Source organism: Cavia porcellus, unplaced genomic scaffold, assembly GCF_034190915.1.
Source record: "Cavia porcellus strain 051 isolate PalLab524CR breed Dunkin Hartley unplaced genomic scaffold, mCavPor4.1 scaffold_16, whole genome shotgun sequence".
NCBI lineage: Eukaryota > Metazoa > Chordata > Mammalia > Rodentia > Caviidae > Cavia > Cavia porcellus.
In genome coordinates this window covers 63,586,233-63,605,955 of record NW_026947499.1, presented here as the reverse complement: position 1 = coordinate 63,605,955, position 19,723 = coordinate 63,586,233, and the positions used below count along the sequence as shown (strand labels likewise).

Here is a 19,723-nt window from a genome sequence, read left to right as displayed (position 1 = left end):
TTTTTGTATCTCTGCATGCTAGAATAGTACCTCCCCCACACCTTCTGCTAATATCTATTCATAGCCCACGCCTCAATTTCACCTCAATTCCTTACAGACACTGCCTAGGATAAATTCCTTATCTATAGTCTCCTGTAGTTCTTATATCTGAATTTCTTGTATCTTCTTTCTTCTCTGGAATTATGAGCTTGAGGGCAGGATCCCTCTTTGTCTTATTCATCCTGATATTACTGAGACTCAGCTAAGGACTGATACAAAGTAGGCCCTCAGTAACTATTTGGAGAATTGAATCAAATAAATGGAACTGATAATGTTGTACACTTTTCTTTCTTTCTTTCTTTCTTTCTTTCTTTCTTTCTTTCTCTCTCTCTTTCTTTCTTTTTTTCTTTCTTTCTTTCTTCCTTCCTTCCTTCCTTCCTTCCTGGTACCAGGGATCGAACTCATGACTTTGCACTTATTAGGCAAGTGCTTGAGCCACTGAGCTAAATCCCCAACCCAATATTATGCACTTTTCAACACTCCATTCAGGTCTCAAATCAGAATAGAATGCATCAATTCACATATGCACTTCTGATCTAAGGAGCCTTTTAAGGTATATGTCAGCGATATGTGTGTATCAAGATGGTGGGGTTTTCTTGTTTTTGAAGTTGTTTTGTTTTTAGCCTTTATGTCTTTTATCATCCCTATTAAGAAATAACTAGGGGCTGGAGAAATAGCTCAGTGGCATAAGCACCTGTCCAGCAGGCACAAGGTTCTGAGTTCAATTCCTGGTACAAAAAAATAATCTGAAAAAGTGCAGGATGGTGCTGGAAGCAGTGGCGGCTGTGGTGGCAGCAGGGGTATAAAATGGCAAATTTTGGAGAGTTGAGAAATATGGTTTTTAATTTTAGAGTTTCTGTACTGCTAAGCTTTGCTGGACAGAATAAAATGGACATATGCATGACTGCCTGATGAGGGCCCTGCATTTATGGAAGAGTGGCTGCAGCCCTGGCGTTCAGATTAAACTCTGAGAATTATATAGATGCCAATATCTGCGGAGTCTTGAAGGGTTTTCTGATTTATCTATAATCAAATCACCAGTTTTCAGTTTAGATGGTAGCTTATCACCTGTGGAAGCAGACTTGGCTGTGGCTGGAATCCCCTCGTTGCCTTCCACTTCAGTTACACCTCCCTCACCATCCTCTCCTGTTGGTTCTGTGTTACTTCAAGATACTAAAGCCACTTTTGAGATGCAGCAACTGTATCCTTCAATTCCTCCTGTCCATCCTGACGGCAGTTGAGAAAAAAAAAAAAGCCTGACTTTTTATGATGTCCTTGTTGTTCTCATCAAGCCCACAAGTTTAGTTCAAAGCAGTAATCAGCAATTTCAAGAAAAGTTTTTTATTTTTGCTTTGACACCTCAACAGATTGGGAGGGGCATCTAGATAAAAACCATAACAACAGGCCTTCCAGTGAAGTAAATGCTACCATGCCAACCGGAAAGAGCCCCAGCTACAGAGAAACTATGTCTTGCTGTGAGCCAGCCAGAGTATAAGCTGAAAAACCAGCAGAGAAACCACCACCACCACTATCACAACCACCCCTGCTGATTCGAAGGACTCTGGGTGAGATGATGGCAACTAAAGGAAAGGGAACAGGTCAGTGCTTGTATTGTTTGGTTGGCTCTGCAGGCCTGGGCCTGGTGGTCAGGGCATCTGTCTGGAGAATGGCAGTGTATATTATGCCAAATGTGGGAGGTAGTCTCCTGTCTTGCTTTTTGAAATCCAATGTTTTGTTCTATTTTACTATTTTGTTTTATTCCTGCGTCTGATAACCTGAACAACTCTTTTGAAGATAACAAGATACAGTATTGTTCTCATTGTTTTGCTTTGTTCTGATTTATTGTTTTATTTTACTCAATGTTATATTTTGATTGGTTTTATTCTGTTTTGTTTTGTTCGATTTTGCTATGTCTGATGGTATGGACAACTATCGTGAAGATAGCAAGATATATTATGATAGCCATTGTTGATTTCCTATTGTCCTGTTTTGAAGTTCTGTACCACTTTCACTGTTGTGTTTTAATTGGCTTTATTCTGTTTTGTTAAATTTGTTCTCTTTAAAATTAAAAAAAAACAAGTTAGATATGCATATCAAGGAATTTTTTGCCAGATAGTTGGAGAGATAATAGAGTTTTTAAGTTCAGCTAAGACTGCCTGGCAAAGACAAGTTGTCCTCAAGAAAATAACTATCCCAATAGTCTGTGTATAAAAGTAAGTAGGAAGCTGTTTTCTTTGCCTGGCTATGTACCACCACCTAAAAATGGATTGAACAAGAGCAGCCTGGATGTCATTTGAATATTACATCTTCGGTTAGGTTGTCTTAAGCTATGCCAAATCAGATTTCTATTTTGAGGGCACCAGAAATTGAAAAGAATTATTCCATTTTTGTATATCTGGTACAACTGACATCAGTCATATTATTACAGGGATTAAAAATGAAAGGTATTAGAAACCTTGATCATTCCTGAACACTAATTAAAGCAAAACTTACTGCAGATCCTGATAGTGAAATTGCTATAGCTCGTCTTCAGATGACCTTGACACGTCCTCTAGGATGGGTACACATCTACAGTGTTTCAGTGCTGCCCTTTATCTACAAATGAATGAAAAGAAGCCCACCTGGATTTGTTCTGTGCATAACAAACAAGCTGTCTATGAAAGTCTAACTTAGATGGGCTTTTTGTGGAAATTCTCAGCGACTGCTGTGATGTGGATGAGATAAAAAATGATTCTTGGAATCCAGTGAGGCCAAAGAAAAAAGCTATGAAAGTATCCACCAATCATGTACAAAAATACAAAGTTCAAGTGTCCTCAGTAAATTTTGTTCAGTTACTATAGCTATTGAAGTAAGCAAGAAGAAAATGGACATTACTGATCAGTAAATTCTTGTGATGAAGAGGAAGACCCTCCTGCCAACAGAAATGCATCTTTATGTCAGAAACACAAAGCAGCCCAACCAAGGGGTTTCTCATGTATCAGGCCACCTTCTATAAGGATGCCCAGTGTGACTTAAATTGATTCTGCTGCTATTCCACCTTCATCAGTAGACTACTCCGTGCCATCCACCACATGCCCTTAAGGAAGAAATGCTATCAATAATGAAGTGCAGTTTGGGACATCTTTTGATACTGTGCAACAGTGAATACAAAATAAAACATATAATTTGTATACTTACGGAGTGGAAAACAGTTTGATTATTTCAAGAAAAAATATGACTGCCTTATTACTGCTGATGCCATAGTATCAGGAGCAAATAGTGCTAAAAAGTTCTGTTGTTAAAATTTGAAAGTGCTAAACCATTACATACTTAATCATGTAGCTATTATGTTTGTGAAATCTTATGGATCAAGTAAGGAAAAACATTGTAATCAGTAAAGGAAAAATTTAAATGAGTCAGTTTCACTTAATGAAGTATTTAAAATTCAAAAATTATAATTTCATCACTGTTAATAAAACAAAAATATTTAGATTGTACCTTGAGAATTTTTAATACTAGTGGATTTTTAGTTGAAAATAATAAGGTATTTTTCAACTATGAACTCCTTGGGGCAAAAAGTATGTCAATATGTATGATAGTTGAAACTTACAGTAAAATTAGGAAATAGCATTTTGTTAAACTTATAAGATCAATAACGTTTTAATTAGTATTGCTATCACTTTATTTCGTAAGTTTTAATCTACTTAAAATATAAAATGTAAGATTTTGATGACATAACTTTTTATTAGAAGGAATAACACTTGAAATACTGTATCAGACTGCACTGTTTGGGGGAAAAGTAGCTTCATATATATTAAAACATATATGTTTTATATTTATAAACATATATAAAACATATGTTTTTATATTAAAACATATATGTTTTAATATGAGAAACATATTAAAACCTCATCAGACTTTGAATTGATCACCTGTGTGATGTTTGAATGGCAGTCTAGTTTCAACCAAAATTTTAGAAAAATGTGTATTGTGTAATTGTGTAAGTCACCATATTTCAGTTATCCAGGAGTATTATGAAAAGACACACATCAAGTAAATCTCTTAAATCTTTTCCTAAATAGACTATTTCTTGGCACTTGTATTCTATCAAGAAGAATTGCAACATTGAGCTGGATATTGAAATAATTCAAATAGGTAGTCTTTGAACCTCAGTGGGTATCCTTAAGTGAAAGAACTTCAAAAACAGTTTGAATATTATATTAAACCTGTTTATTTAAATTGAAATTAACAAATGGAAGAAGTTGAACATTTAGCAAAATGAGCATTTTCAAATGATTTGTTCACACTATTTGTCTTGGTTACTTTTCTGTCGTTGCTCAGACAAAACTTCACACCCAAAATGAAAGCAGGAAAGATTTATTTAGCTCACTGTTTGTGGAGGTTTCCACAGTCCATGATCAGCTGGCTCCATGATCAGGCAGGGTGGCATGACATGGGGCAGCAGTTCAAGGCAGCAGCCAGAGCAAAAGTGGGAAACAAGCCTCTTCTCCTCCCTTATCTTGTACACAGGCCATGCTCCCTCAGGGTGGGTGTGGCACTCACAAAATCTCTGTGCCCACCTCTTGCACAGGATGAGAATATTTACAAAGTAAGGACCCTGGCTCTCTTCTGATTCCCTTAGTTAAACTTTCTAAACTTCTCAAGTTGACACAATGTATCAACCATAACATTACTCCATCAGAGATGTCAATATTTTAGCTTTGTAAAAAGTTTCAGTTGTTAAAATGGATTGAAAAATATTAAATATAAAGGAAATACAAAACAAATCATAATAAAAAGTAGAAACTACAATAAAAATGAAGACAATGCTAACACCATTTGAAGCAAGCAAAAATTAATAAAAGTAAGCTAATTAACATTCTAGTAAACTTTGTGACTTTATTGGCTAAAATTTTCAGAAGTGTATGTGGGCTACACAGATTTTGAATTACTACTCTAGAGAAGCCAGGGATAAGATTTACTGAATATTATCCTTAACGTGCAGCAAAATGTACTGCCTATTTGAGATACATCACTTGCTCATTATCAGTTTGTCGCAGAAGCTCTTCAAAAGTTCATTGTGGTTCCCTTTGTCCATTGTAGGCTCCATATGCTGTATCACACAGCAAATAATAGATACATAAAATAAATATGTATAGCAATATTTTTTTAAAATGCTTCAGATATTGTTTTCATATGATTGATGCTAAAGTTTATATCACTTGATAAGCATTTAAATATCCTGATTTAGAGTTTATAAGGAAATAAATATACTTTAAATTTTGGGGTTGGGATTATTCATAATGCTCATTGTTTAAAATATTTCCACTAATATTTTTGAGTCTAGTACCAGAAAATTCACAAATTTCAATAGACCCTGACCTGTCTTGATGACTAGTACTTAGTGTATGATTTTTTAAATCTTTTAAAATAATTGAAAAGAATTTAGTCACATAGGGAGTCCTAGGGCAACTAACTTTGAAGTTTACTGCTACACTTTTCGGGCATGAAGGTTTTTTACTATTATGATAACTTTATCACTTCTACATTTATGTTTCTATAACATAATTGCAGAATCCCGATTCATTGGTTTAGAAAACTGCGTTAGCTGAGAACCCAGTAAACCCTCAGTAACTTGCTAGTGAGCAGCAGTTATTAAGTGCTTGCTTTCACTGAAATAGATACTTGTTTAAGTACTGATATTTTAGATGAACTTCAGTGTGGTGTATTTCTGAAGCAAAAAAGGGAAATGTCTAAAAAAACGAACTAACTAAAAAAAGTAAAATCGAATTAGTAGTATCCTCTTCATCTCTGAAAGGTAGCACTTTGTCAGAATATGCACTGAAATTCAGATGTGAAAGACCAAAATGGAAATGAATCTGGGTCCTCATAACTGTACATTTTAAAATTGTCCCATCTTCATAATTACCTGAGAACACCAGTTTAAGAATGGCATTTCATTAGCATGGTGTTTAGTTGTATTGCTAATGTGGTTGCTGGTGATTTTGAGTTATAGATCTTCAGAGCTATAGATCTTTGCTGAAGTGAAGAATACTTTAACAAATGATTTTCCAAGTTTAGCCATCTCTTTTATTAGTGTTAAAAATACTCAAATGAAAGAAAGAGAGGGTAGAAAAATAAAAAGTATAGAGAGTGTGAACAATAGCTTCACATTATCTAAAGCAAAAATTATTGTTAACTACCAATATACGTACTGACAAGTGAAAAGATATTTTGACTATTGTGAAGTACTCTATAATACACTGACCTTCTTACAGCATAGTTTAATTGTTCAGAATACAGGTAAGACATGCAAGCTGTCATGGTGATCCAAGGCACATCCAACCCTAAATATCTAAAGCAATCTTTATGGTTTTATGTACAAAATACTGCTTTATTTCTAAAACTGGCTTCTGTCATGTTCATTAAAATTAAACTGTAAGAGATTATATGTACATTGGTAAAGATATATGTATGTATATGTACCCTAGATAGATAACTATACTACTAACTCTGTCAGTTCATCAAAAAGAACAGTTTGCGCTGTCATTGTTTGATTCATTACTTTTGTGCCTAGATTTTATAACCTAAATAATTCTGAGATAACAATATGCAATATATTAACTCGTATTAATTCTCTGGCTTTTTAAAAAATTCTATATCGTTTCTATCCTTTTTTCTGTTTTGCTTTTTAAAATAAAAAAAACCTGTAAGAACAGCACAAGTTTAAAAAAAAAGAACTCGTATTCCAATTCTGTTAAGAGATAAAAACTGTTGAGTGTGACCTACATGTCTATAATCTGTGTTTCAGAGGCGGAGGCAAGGAAATCATGAGTTGAAGGCAACCCTGGATTACAGAGAAAGAGAGAGAGACGAGGGCCAGTACTTTGGAATTTTTTAAGGATATAGAAACAAAAATAAAAATATATACTTAAGATATTTGCGCTAGAAATCTATGCAGAGAATTGTAAGTATTTATTCTACAATAAACAACTGTTACTATTACGGCATTAGAAAACTGTGATTCCTTAGGTGTGGTTTTCTCATTCACTTGAATACATACATTTTCTGTAATAGAAGCACTGACTGGTATTGTACCCAGCAGGGGCAGTTCAAGCTCTCTGTGACTGTGTACTCTTTTTTGAGAGAATCCATCGCCTTTCTTTAACAAACATTCTAAAGCAAATCTATTGCACCCATGAACCATAAAACTTACATTTTATTCAGTAAATTTTTTAAAACACTAATAATTTTGCGTTTTAAATGATTTGACTACACTTAGTACATTAGAGCAATTGACTTTAACATATACCATCACACATACTGGAGAATTGTTATCAAGTGGTAAAATATAAGAAATAGAATGCATTTTAATATATATTAATAAAAATGATATATCTTACATTCCACAGCATTTAAGGAATCACCTGTAAATTTCTTCTTTGTAGTTTCTTTTACTGGTTTGTGAACAATTAATGTTTCTTAAATTCTCAAACGTTTCTGAACTCTGTGCACAGTTCATCAAGCTGAGCACAATGGTTATGTGACGCTGTGAGATATCACTAGTGTCCTCATGGGACAGGTGATGGGGGTTCCTGGATCTTCATCCATGACCTCTTACTCACTGAAGGTGAAGATGTGTCCTTTCTCCATCCTCTGAACTAACACTGTACAGAACACAGCTTTCCTCGTACCCTGTTCCTATCCTTGCGAGGACTAGGTGTGCTGTAGAGCTGGGGTGTCACATGGGTCCAAGGGAGGAAAATAGCTGCTGTCCTATCTGTACACTAAGAGGAGATTGCTGAAGCACAAGAAAGAAATCTTTAAAGATGGTGTACTATGACCCAATGGAATGTTACTAGCCCCTAGCTCATTGTTCATGCCATACAAGCTAGACCTAAAGCTGGGCATAGTGGTGCATGCCTGTCATCCCGGCACCCTAGAATGTGGAGGCAGGACGACTGCAAGTTCAAACCCAGCCTGAGAAATTTACAAAGTCCTGTCTCAAAATAAAAAATTTTATAAAAAGAGAGAAACTAGGGACGTAATTTAGTTCAATGGCCCTGGGTTCAATATGGCTTTTTGTTGTTTTTATTTTAAAGAGATTAAGACAAAACAGGACATAACAAAGCAGATCAGAACAGAACAATGTAAGCAACACAGTATTTCACCACAAGACAACTCACAGTAACTAGCATAATGTCTCTTTTGTTGAAAGAGTTGAGCATAACTTCATATACAATAGTATCAAACATAACAAAATAGTATAAAACCATTCAAGAGAATGAAAGTATTATAGGGCATTCAGAATCAAATAAAAGAAAATGAACAATGGCTACTATATTATCTCATTTGCCATAGAAAATTTGTTTATACTATCACACACAAGATACAATCCAATAAGATACAACATGATAGAATCAATGGAAACAGAAGAGCAAAAGCATGGTAGAACTTCAGAGTAAGATGATATTAAATCAGCACTGGCTATTATAATGACTTGTTTTCTTCAAAATAGCTGTTCATACCATCACATAATAAAATCAAACAAACCAGGATAAACTCATTCCAATTAATGAAGGCAATCATTATAAGGCTTCAAAGCAATGTAATGGGGAATCATGATTACCATAAACTCTTATGTACTCTTACCATTTCTTACACTAGGGAGACTATACGGTATTTACACATGTGAGTTTCATTTATTTCACTTCTGAGTATGGTCTCAAGTTGCGTCCATTTATTTACAAATATCTCAATGTGATCCTTCTTTATAGCTGAGTAGTACTCCATGGTATAAAAATACCACAACGTTTTTATCCATTCCTCAGTTGATGGATACTTAGGTTATTTCCAAGATCTGGCTATTACAAATTGTGCTGCTATAAACATGGGTGCACATATATCACTGTGGTATGACACTTTCAGTTCTTCTGGGAATATACCTAGAAGTGGAATAGCTGGGTCAAATGGGACTTCCAATCCCCGCTTTTTGAGGAATCTCCAGACTGACCTCCACAGTGGTTGCACCAGTCTACCAACAGTGCAGGAAAGTTCCTTTTTCCCCACAGCCTCTCCAGCATTTGTTGTTGGTAGTTTTCTTGATCCTGGCTATTCTTTCTGCAGTGAGATGGAATCTCAGTGTGGTTTTAATTTGCATTTCTCTAATGGCTAATGATGATGAACATTTTTCATGTATTTATTTGCCATTTGTATTTCTTCATCTGAGAGCTGTGTATTAATCTCAGATGCCCATTTTTGGATTGGATCTTTGCATTTAGGCGGTCTGATTTTTTAAAATTTAATTATAAATAAATTAAATTTAATTTATATGTTTTAGACAAATGTCCTTTGTCTGAGGGAGACAGTTCACTAATGTTTCCCAGTTCATTTTTTCCCAGTTTGTGGGTTTTATTTTTACTCTGTTGAATATTTCTTTTGAGTGCAGAAACTTTGTAATGAGATGTGATCCCAGTAATTGATTCTGGAAAGTATTTCCCATGCAATTTGATTCCTCTTCATGAATTCTCTACCTATCCCTATGTCTTCAAGATTTTTACCCAATTTCTCTCCCAACAGATTCAGTGTTTCTGTTTTAATATTCAGATCTTTGATTCATTTAGATTTTAGTTTAGCACATAGTGATAGGAATGGGTCTAGTCTTAGTTTTTGGCATATAGAGAGCCAGTTTTTCCAGCAGTATTTATTAAAGATACTGTCGTTCTTCTAGTGAATGTGATTGGCCCCTTTATCAAAGATTTGCTGGTTGTGTGTGTTTGTAGTTGTGGTTGTATCTTCTAATCTATTCCACTGATCTTCATATCTGTATTTATTCCAGTACCAAGTTGATTTTATTACAGTAGCTTTGTAGTAAAGCTTCAAGTCAGGGATTGTGATGCCTCCTGCTTTGCCTTTGCTGCTTAGAATTGCCTTTGCTCTTCTAGGTCTCTTCTGGTTCCAGATGAATTTTAGGAGGGATTTCTCTAGATCTATAAGGTATATTGATGGTATTTCTATTGGGATTGCATTGAATCTGTATAACAGTTTTGGGAGAATGGCCATTTTCACAATGTTTGTTCTTCCTATCCATGAGCAAGGGATGTCTTTCCACTTTCTGAGATCATCTTCAATTTCTTTTTTCAATGTATTATAATTTTCCCTGTATAGGTATTTCACTTCTTTTGTGAGAGTAATTCCTAAATATTTCACGTTTTTGCTTACTAGTGTGAAGAGTGTGGTTTCTCTTATTTCCCTCTCTGTGATTTTGTTGTTAGTGTATAGAAATGTTATTGATTTTTGAATATTGATTTTGTATCCAGCTACACTGCTGAATTTATTTATTATATCTAAGGGTCTTTCAATGGAGTTTTAGGGATCTTCTATGTAGAGTATCATGTAATCTGAAAATAATGATCATTTATCTTCCTCTTTTCCTATCTTTACCCCTTTTATTTCTCTCTCTTGTCTAATTGCTCTGGCTAGTATTTACAGTACTATATTGAATAGGAGTGGCTATAAGGGACATCCTTGTCTTGTGCCTGATTTTAAGGTAAAGGCCTTCAGTTTTTGGCCATTTAATATGATACTGGCCATTGGTTTGTCATAGATGGGCTTTATCATATTGAGGTAAAGACCATCTATTCCAATTTTCTGTAAGGTTCTTATCATGAATTAGTATTAGACCTTATCAAAAGCTTTTTCTGCATTATAGAAATGATCATGTAATTCTTACTTTTACCTTTATTGATATGGTGGATTACATTTATTGATTTACATATGTTGAACTATCCTTGCATGCCTGGGATGAATGCCACTTGGTCATGGTGTATAATCTTCTTGATGATGCTGCGTCCTGTTTGCCAATATTTTATTGAGGATTTTTGCATCTGTGTTAATTAGGGAGATTGGCCTGTAGTTCTCTTTTTTAGTTGTGTCTTTTTCAGGTTTTGTTACTAGAGTAATATTTGCATCCAGGAATGACTTAGGAAGAATTGCTTCCATTTTGATTTCATTGAAGAGTTTGAGGAGTGTCGGCATTAAGTCTTTGCATTTCTTGTAGAATTCTTCAGTGAGTCCGTCTGGGCCTGGGCTCTTCTTTGTAGGTAAGGACTTAAATACGTTTTCAATTTCATTAATAGAAATTGGGTTATTCAGCAGTTTTACATCTTCTTGACCTAGCTTTGGTGTTTCATATGTTTCTAGGAATCTGTCCATTTATTCTCTGTTATCGAACCTATGAGAGTAGAGGTTTTCTAAATAGGTGTTGATGATCTTCTGTGTTTCCACAGAGTCTGCAGTAATTTCGCCTTTTTCATTCCTCATTGCATGAATTTGAGCTTTTTCTTTCCTTTTAAAAATTAGGTTGGTTAGGGACTTATCAATTTTATTTATTCTTTCAAAGAACCAACTCTTTGATTCATTGATTCTTTGGATTGTTTTCTTAGTCTCTATTGCATTGATTTCTGCTCTGATTTTTATCACTTCCTCCCTTCTTCTGGCTTTGGGCTTGACATGCTCTTATTTTTCTAGATGTTTGAGATGTAGCATCAGGTTGTTTATTTGTATTCATTCTGTTTTCCTGATGTGGGAACTCAGTGCAATAAATTTTCCTCTGAGGACTGTTTTCATTGCATCCCACTGATTCCAGTAAGTTGTATGTGTGTTTTCATTTGCTTGTAGGTATTGTTTAATTTCTTCTTTAATTTCCCCTGTGACCCACTGATTGCTCAACAGTGTATTATTCAATTTCCATGTGTTTGTGGGGTTTTTATGGTTTCTTTTATCATTCATTTCTAGTTTCATGGCACTATGATCTGATAACATGCAAGGGATAATTTCAACTCTTTTGCAATTATTTAAATATGTTCTGTGGGCTAGTATGTGGTCTATTTTAGAGAATGTCCCATGTACTGCTGAGAAGAATGTATATTCTCATGTTGTTGGATAGAACACTCTGTATATGTCTGTCAAGTCCATTTGTTCACAGATGTGATTCAGTTCTGTTATTTCTTTGCTGATTTTCTGTCTGGTTGATCTGTCCCTTGGTGTCAATGGTGTGTTAGGGTCTCCTGTTATAGTTGTATTATTGCTAATTTGATTTTTCGTTTCTATTAATACTTGCTTTGTATAAATAGGTGCTCTGGAATTTGGTGCCCATATATTTAAGTTAGTTATCTCTTCCTCTTTAAGTTTTCCCCTAACCAGTATATTGTGACCTTCTTTATTTCTTAGGATCATTCTTGGTTTGCAGTTCACATTGTCTGCAAACAGAATAGCTTCCCCCACTTTTTTGCAGGTTCCTGTTGCATGTAGTACTGTTTTTCATCTTTTGACTTTCAGTCTGTGAGTTTCATTTTGAGTAGATGGGTTTCTTGTAGACAGCATATGGTTGGATATTGTTTCTCAATCCAGTGTGCCAGTCTGTTTCTTTTAATTGGTGAATTGAGACTATTTACATTAATGGTTATAACTGTTACATATTTGTTTATTGTTGACATGTTATCTTTTGCTGTTATATCTTTCTCTTTCCATTTTATTTAATTGTCTGCCTTGTCTAGTGATTTTTTCCTACATGTATCTAAACTGTCTTTCAGCATTCTTTGCAGGGTTGGCTTGGTGATCATAAAGTTCTTCAGCTGCTCTTTGTCATGGAAGTATCTTATTTCTCCATTGATTTTGAAGGACAGTTTTGCAGGGTACATCAGTCTAGGTTGGAAATGATTTTCCTTTAGGATTTGAAATATTTCACTCCATGCTTTTCTTGACTTCATTGTTTATGCTGAGAAGTCTGCTGTGATTCTGATAGGCTTTCCTTTATAGGTGATCTGTCTCCTCTCTAACGGCTTTTAATATTCTATTTTTATGTTACCCAACATGGGGTGGTGATTATTATATGTCTGGGTGTAGTTTTGTTTTGGTTATGGCTACTTGGAGTTCTATATGATTCACTAATCCTAATGTCGGTTTCCATTCTCATGTTTGGGAAATTTTTAGCTATTACTTCTGTAAATAGTCTCTTGATATCATTTGTGTTGTCCCTTCTTTTTCATTTATCCCTATCAATCTTATGTTGTTTTTCTTTGCATTATCTTGCAGCTGTTGAATTGTTATTTCCTGATTCCTTGTTATTTGTAAGAGATCTTTCCTCTCCTGTTCATTAACTACAATCTTGTCTTCAAGATCTGAAATTCTGTCTTCACTTTCGTTGAAGCAGTTTTGACAACTTTCAATGGAATTTTTGATTCCTGTATATCTCTTTGAATCTGCTTTATGTATTGTTTGTTTCTTATATTGTTGATCCAGGGATTCTATCTTTTTGTTTTGTTCCTCTAATTTTTTAACTGTGTCTTCTTTAGATGTGTTCAGCATCTCTTTCATTAATTTTATCATTTCTTCTTTTACCTGGGAGATTATTTCTAATTTGAATTCCTTTAAAGCTTCCCAGATTTGCTTCTTTATTTCAGTTACTATTGTTTCAGGTATTTCAGGTGTATGGCATATATTTTCTTCTATGTACATGACTCCTAGGCTTTCTTGGGTTGAGCTGGAGGTTTGAGATTGCATTTTGGTTTTTTGTTTTGTCATTTTCCTATATTTCTGTGTTTCAAGAATTGTTCCGAAGCTTCCCCTGGGTGTGCTGGAAATCATCTCCTATGTCCTGGGCTCCTGGAGCTCCTCTGGCAGTGCAGCTCCCTCCTTAGACAGTGAAACTCCCCGGACCAAAAGAAGGCCACCAGGCATGGGCCACGGAGGCCTGAAACCCACCAAGCCCAGTCCAGCATTGCTGTAAGTCAGGCGGGCCCCCGACCACCCAGAGCAAGGATCTCAATCTCTCCCATGGCTTGGATGGCGTGCAGGAGCCCACCTCCTCAGGTAGCGAAGCTCCCTGGACTGTAAGAAGGTCACCAGTGCAGCACAGGTTGCCCCCAAACCTTGTCTGCAGCACAGCTCCCTCCTCAGGCACCGGTGGCAGCGGCCCCTGTGTTCAATATGACAAAACAAAGTACAACCAAACCAAACCCCACAAAAGCATAAAATAAACAAAAAGCTAGATCTATTCTTTTGTTAATGGGCCACTGTGACCTCCATCAGACCCATGTCCCCTTAAGCCTTTCTTCTCCTCAAACTGAAGCCCCTTCCCTATTTTCTCTTCTTTCTCAATTAAATCTTTTACCTATAGATTTGTGCCATTGTTTCAGTTTATTCTATTATCACTAAAGCAGATTTCCATGTAGGTCCTACATTACCTAGAATCAACCATCAGTGGCCAATTATTATAGCTGCCAAGAAATCCTGTTGCCATCCCACACACATCCCTGTGCCTACATCTGACATCATAATCATAATTTTTTCCCCCTGGTATAGGAGATTGAACTCAAGGCCCTCTCATTCTGCTATAATTTCAGTGTTTTAATTTCTTTTTCTTTTTTCATTTTGCGACAGGGTCTTGCTAAATTGCTGAATTACTCAAACTGAGAATTTTCGATCTTCTTGTCCCTATACTGCTGAGATTACACATAAGAGCTGCCACACCCAGTTCATATTTTTTTCTTTATCTGTGGATGGCCAGAAGGATACATTTTCTTTACTAATTATTTTTAATAAAATATGTGTGAAAACAACATTTTTCTCTCTTTTCAAACAACAGGATCTCTCACTGGAAATTTTATATGTCTTAGATGATTAGGATACAGGACACCAGCACATGCCACCTCTAAGTATGCCACTTTAGTGCACTGATTGTTTTGAGCTAAAGGCAACTGAGAAACAGTAGATTCAGAAAGGTCTGACAGACCACCTCCTTTCTACCAAAAAGTGGGATACAAATTTCCCATTAGAAAGGTATTTTCCTGTGCCAAGAATATTTTTGTCACCAACATAGAGTGTTAACACTGAGAAGAATCTATACGAGCAACTTAGTAAAATCACCCGTACCATCCATGAGTTTTTCACATGTATTTTCTTGTTGTTTTTTCTTAATTTACTCCCCTCACCCATACTCCTTTTTCATTTGACTTATCCATCTCCACAACTTATACAGACTCAGGATTATCAGCTTTTTGTGTCTTCATGTCTTATGCCACAGAACCTAAGAAGGTAGAGCAAAAGTCATTCCTTGCCTGTAGTAGTAACAGACAATATTAATTTACTAATTTATGTACCAGTAAATCCCACTATCTCTTTCCTCTAAACTTTTGACAAGATAAAGCAGTTTTATTTAGTTGAAATTGACATACCCAGAGGAACTGCACCATGTTCTTTGTGTATTTTCAGTGTGTCATCTGTCCTCGGTCCTGGGATGCATTTTCCTGGATACAGTGAGTTTCTTCACTGGAGGAAGAGCCTCCAGGACTATCATTCAAATGTGGGCACTCAGGCATCCTCTATTTTTGATGTCTGAATTCTCTTTTTTCTAAATGTTTCCAAATAAATAATTCACTGTATACAAAATTCTCTAGGTTTCAGAAAAGATATATAGCAATTTCCACACCTTGTAATTTTCTGTCAAACTCCCTTGGGCAGGGATTACTATAATCATCATTCAACTGAATATGCAGAAAATGCTGAGGACAGAAAGTACAGCCACAGCATATTGGATCTGCAAGGTGTGGATTTTAAGAGAGATGGGGGAAGTTGAAAAATACACTCTTTAAAAACCGTACAATAAGCTAGAGTGGACTGCAGGCCTGTACCAAGGTAATACAAGGTATGTCTTAGATGATTAGGATAAAGGACACCAGTACATGCCACCTCTAAGTATGCCACTTTAGTGCACTGATTGTTTTGAGCCTAATGGTCTGATCTTCAGGAGGAAAAGAAAAAGACAGATGCTCTTGGACTAATCTGAATCATCCACTCATTCCTCATCACCACGTGATACTAAATTGAAGTGGAGTCCAGTGCAGGCAGGGTACTGGACTCAGGCCACAGGCTGCCCCATTACTTTGCTGACACTGACATAGCAAAGTTGACCGAGACTTTATTTTCAAGCTTATCATCTGTGAAATGGGAATGAGACCTCCTGTTTGATCTGATGTATGTGGTTGTGATAAGGATGCTTGTGAAAGGTCAGGCACAGATGAGTAAATGCATCCCTTTAAAGCACTAGATTAAAAGTACCACCAGATGTATCTTTGCACAATAATTTTCAGAATGTGGTCATTCAACCACCTGTGTCAGGCTGACCTGGAAGTCTAGATAAAGATGTCATTTATGGGATACTTGCCCAGAACTGTATCAAATTAGAGGTACATTTTTAACCAGTTCCCTGCCATTTCTTACTCTAAATCCAAGAAGCATTTGTAACATGCAGTCTTAGGTGCATCAGTACTACCCTATTCTTTTTGCAGTCCTGTGCCATCCCAGAACCATGTAAGTAATTCTATATGAGCTCCCATGGCACCTCTGCAGTATACCCAGGGATGTTGTCATTTCCTTTCTCTGCTCACTAGGGACCATGTTCATATGCAGCTTTTGGGAGCACATGTTACTGAAGGTGCACAGACATCATCCTGCCTACTGACTCAGGGAGAGAAGAATTAGGATGATTCTACATAATCTCTTCTCCCAATTTGGTTTCACTTTCTGACTTACTACAGGCTTCAACATGATTGCAGGCTATGTTTTCTTGTTATAAAATCTCTTTTACAATATCAAAAAAAGTGTTGTAGCTTACTAATTTTAATGCAAAATGTGATTAACATATGTTAGAATTTGTTAAAAGTGTAAATGATGAATGCATTTTGCCTTTCCATTAGTAAACTCACCTATATGTAAGTGGTAAAGATAATAATTTTAAATAGTGATTGTGATGCTAATAACTTTATAATTGTATTTTGATTTAAAAAAAGAAAAAACAGGAAATCACATTATATCTTTCCTAATGATAGAAGGCAGAACAAAACTGGTAAGAATTATAACACTGAAATATTTCTTAGTGCTTATCTTGGGAGACTAAAATTTTTTAAGTTTAAAATTGGGCTATAGCTCTGAAAAAAAAAAACGTGGTAATTTGCAAAATGTAAGGAGTTAATAGTAGGTAGTAATCTTGAAAAATTAGATACTCTTTGAAATTTTAGCCTTAATTGAAGGATAAATTATCTAAATTCAATGAAATAGTGTGTCTCTTTAACTGGAAAAGACAATAGTTTCTTACAATTAAAAATTCTCTCTAAATATTATTAGGAAAATTTAATTTAAAAATGTGAAGGTCTGGAAATTTAGTGCAGTGACATTAAGTGCCTGCCTCGCAAGTATGCGGTTGTGAGTTTGATCCCTGTGAGTTTGATTGAATAATTTCTCAAATTTCAGTTAATTGTGAGTTGTAGGAAAGAATCTCTCTACCCCTCCCCCATTCTTGTGTGGGCTTCTTGGCAGGATCCATTCCTCATCTTGGAGAAGCTGAAAACCTAGAGACAAATTCTATGATTAACTCCTGTGTAGAGGTCTGCATGCAAATCTAGATCTTCCGTGAGATACAATTCTGCAAGTTTAGAAGACTGAAATGAATTGTTTTTGTTTTTTCAGAAGTATGCCTGTGGCCCTCTCTAGAAGCATTGGAGGAGGCTAAAAAATTATAGTACCTGATTTCAAGACTTACCATAAAACTACATTAAATAAGGGAGTGTGACTGGCTTAGGGTTAAATATCTATTGATCTAGAAAACTCACACATATGTACATGTATAGTCAGTTCATTCCAAGTCAATTTCATGGGAAAGGATAGCTTTTCTCCTGGACAATAGGCAACAAATTATAAAAGAGGGAGACAGAGAGAGAAAAACAGACAGACAGAGACAGAGACGTACTTTTGTACTACATACAAAATGTAGCTCTAAAATTCATATCAGATTCATAAATGTAAATGCTAAAACTGTAAACCTTACTTCAAAATGTATCCATGCAACAACACAGATGATTCTAAAATACAATATGCTCTACAAAGCAAGTACTGGAAAGTATAAAATATGCAAGCATTTATAAGAATTTTAGAAAAATAATTCTAATTTAGAGTTATACAAAGGAGTCATTTTGGGTGGGAAATTCTTTAGAAGAGAACCAAAGGAATATTTGGGTAATGCAGTGTTATATACCTTAACTGTGACAGTGGCTTCATGGGTTTATACATGTTTCTAAGTTTAGCAGTATGTATACTTTACATTAGTACATTTTATTGTATGTAAATTATAGCTCAGTAAAACTGATTTAACAAAATAGCAACAAAACCAGAAAACCAACTGCAATAGACAGAGAGGTAAAAGATCATAAAAACAGGCAAAGAAAATAAACTATTGATTAGAAACAGAGCTGTCCTTTCAACAGCAACAAAAAATGATGGAAGACAACAAACTCTCGTTAGGTGTTTATGGTGATGATTACTGACCTGCCCTTGTATATAATTTGTGTAAATACTGAGCACAAATAATGGGGAAATATGGACATTTTCAAATGACCAAGGCCAACAAATTTTCACTGAAGCATTCTAAAATAAATAGCAAGAAGAAGAAATTTTAGCTCAGAAGAGCACGGCGAGATTCAAAGATTTGTGTTCAAAGAAAGCATTAAAATATGTTCAGCCACAGCAAAATAATTGCATGAAACATTTATATGAGGAGTTTAAAAATATGTATTCACAATGCGGCACAAATATAGCTTATATGACAGGAATGGTTTTGGAGTTGAGATATTCTAAGATCCTGTGTGGTTTAGTGAGTAGGTTATCCTGATTAACTTTTAGCATTGTTAGTTAAAGAGCTATGTTTTAAAACAATGAAGGGTAACAACTAAGAAGGCAGAAATAGTTGTAACTTTCATTAAAAAGGAAACTTACAACCTCTTGATATATCTGAAAGGAAATTAAAACTAAACCAAGTAAATATAGGACAGGGAACAAAAAGGAAGATGCTAAAAATTAATACAAACATCAGTAATCAAATTGGATTACTGGTGGATAAAAATGAACTGAATTCACTGGTTAAAGATATTTTGCGACTAGACAGGAGAAAATGTTTAAGAAACATTCTGAAACAAAGGATGGTATTACATTAAAAGTGGAAAAATGTGAAACAAAATAATGCTGCTACATTTATTCAGATATGCAAAAATAAAACTTTAAATAAAAAGTATAATTTGAAGATTTACCAAATGATTTATTATCTAAGAACATGAGAGCAAAAGAGGTCACTATTAATAATTTTTCAACTTCTGGGAGAATGTGGTGGACAGATAACAGCAGCTATGGAGGCTCTCTGAGATTGCCAACTTAGAATCCAGGAATGATGTGGTGTGAGGAGTCCTAAGCAAGGGGAGATATACCAAGAACGAACTAAGCTGAGAGAAACCAACTGGAAATGCAATCCTGGTACTATAACAGGAACAGATAAAATCTCACCATGGAAGCTGGAACCCGTGCCTCTGGAAGCCATGATTTGAATTTCCTACTGCCGCTGCTGCATCCCAATCAGCACAGCAGGGAGAGAGAGTGCGTGAAAACTCTGAGAGCAGGAATCGGCGAACCAAACGGAGTTGAGAGCAGGACTGGCAGGGAGCCCTGCATCGACCTGTGGTGAGTGAGAGGAATGGGGATCCTTTCATAGACTAGGAGGCTCTGACAGAGGACATTCTGGGGCCAGGCAGACTAGCCGGAACAGGACACTGCAGTGACTTTAGTCGCATATTCCCCTCTCAAGCGGGATTGGTGGGGAGTG

At 35.6% G+C, this 19,723-nt stretch overlaps 1 pseudogene; it reads left to right on the top strand.

Annotated features, from left to right (window-relative positions):
- The first annotated feature begins 846 nt into the window (after nucleotides 1-846).
- On the top strand, nucleotides 847-3,120 carry LOC100719275 (E3 SUMO-protein ligase PIAS2-like; annotated as a pseudogene).
- The last annotated feature ends 16,603 nt before the right edge of the window (nucleotides 3,121-19,723 follow it).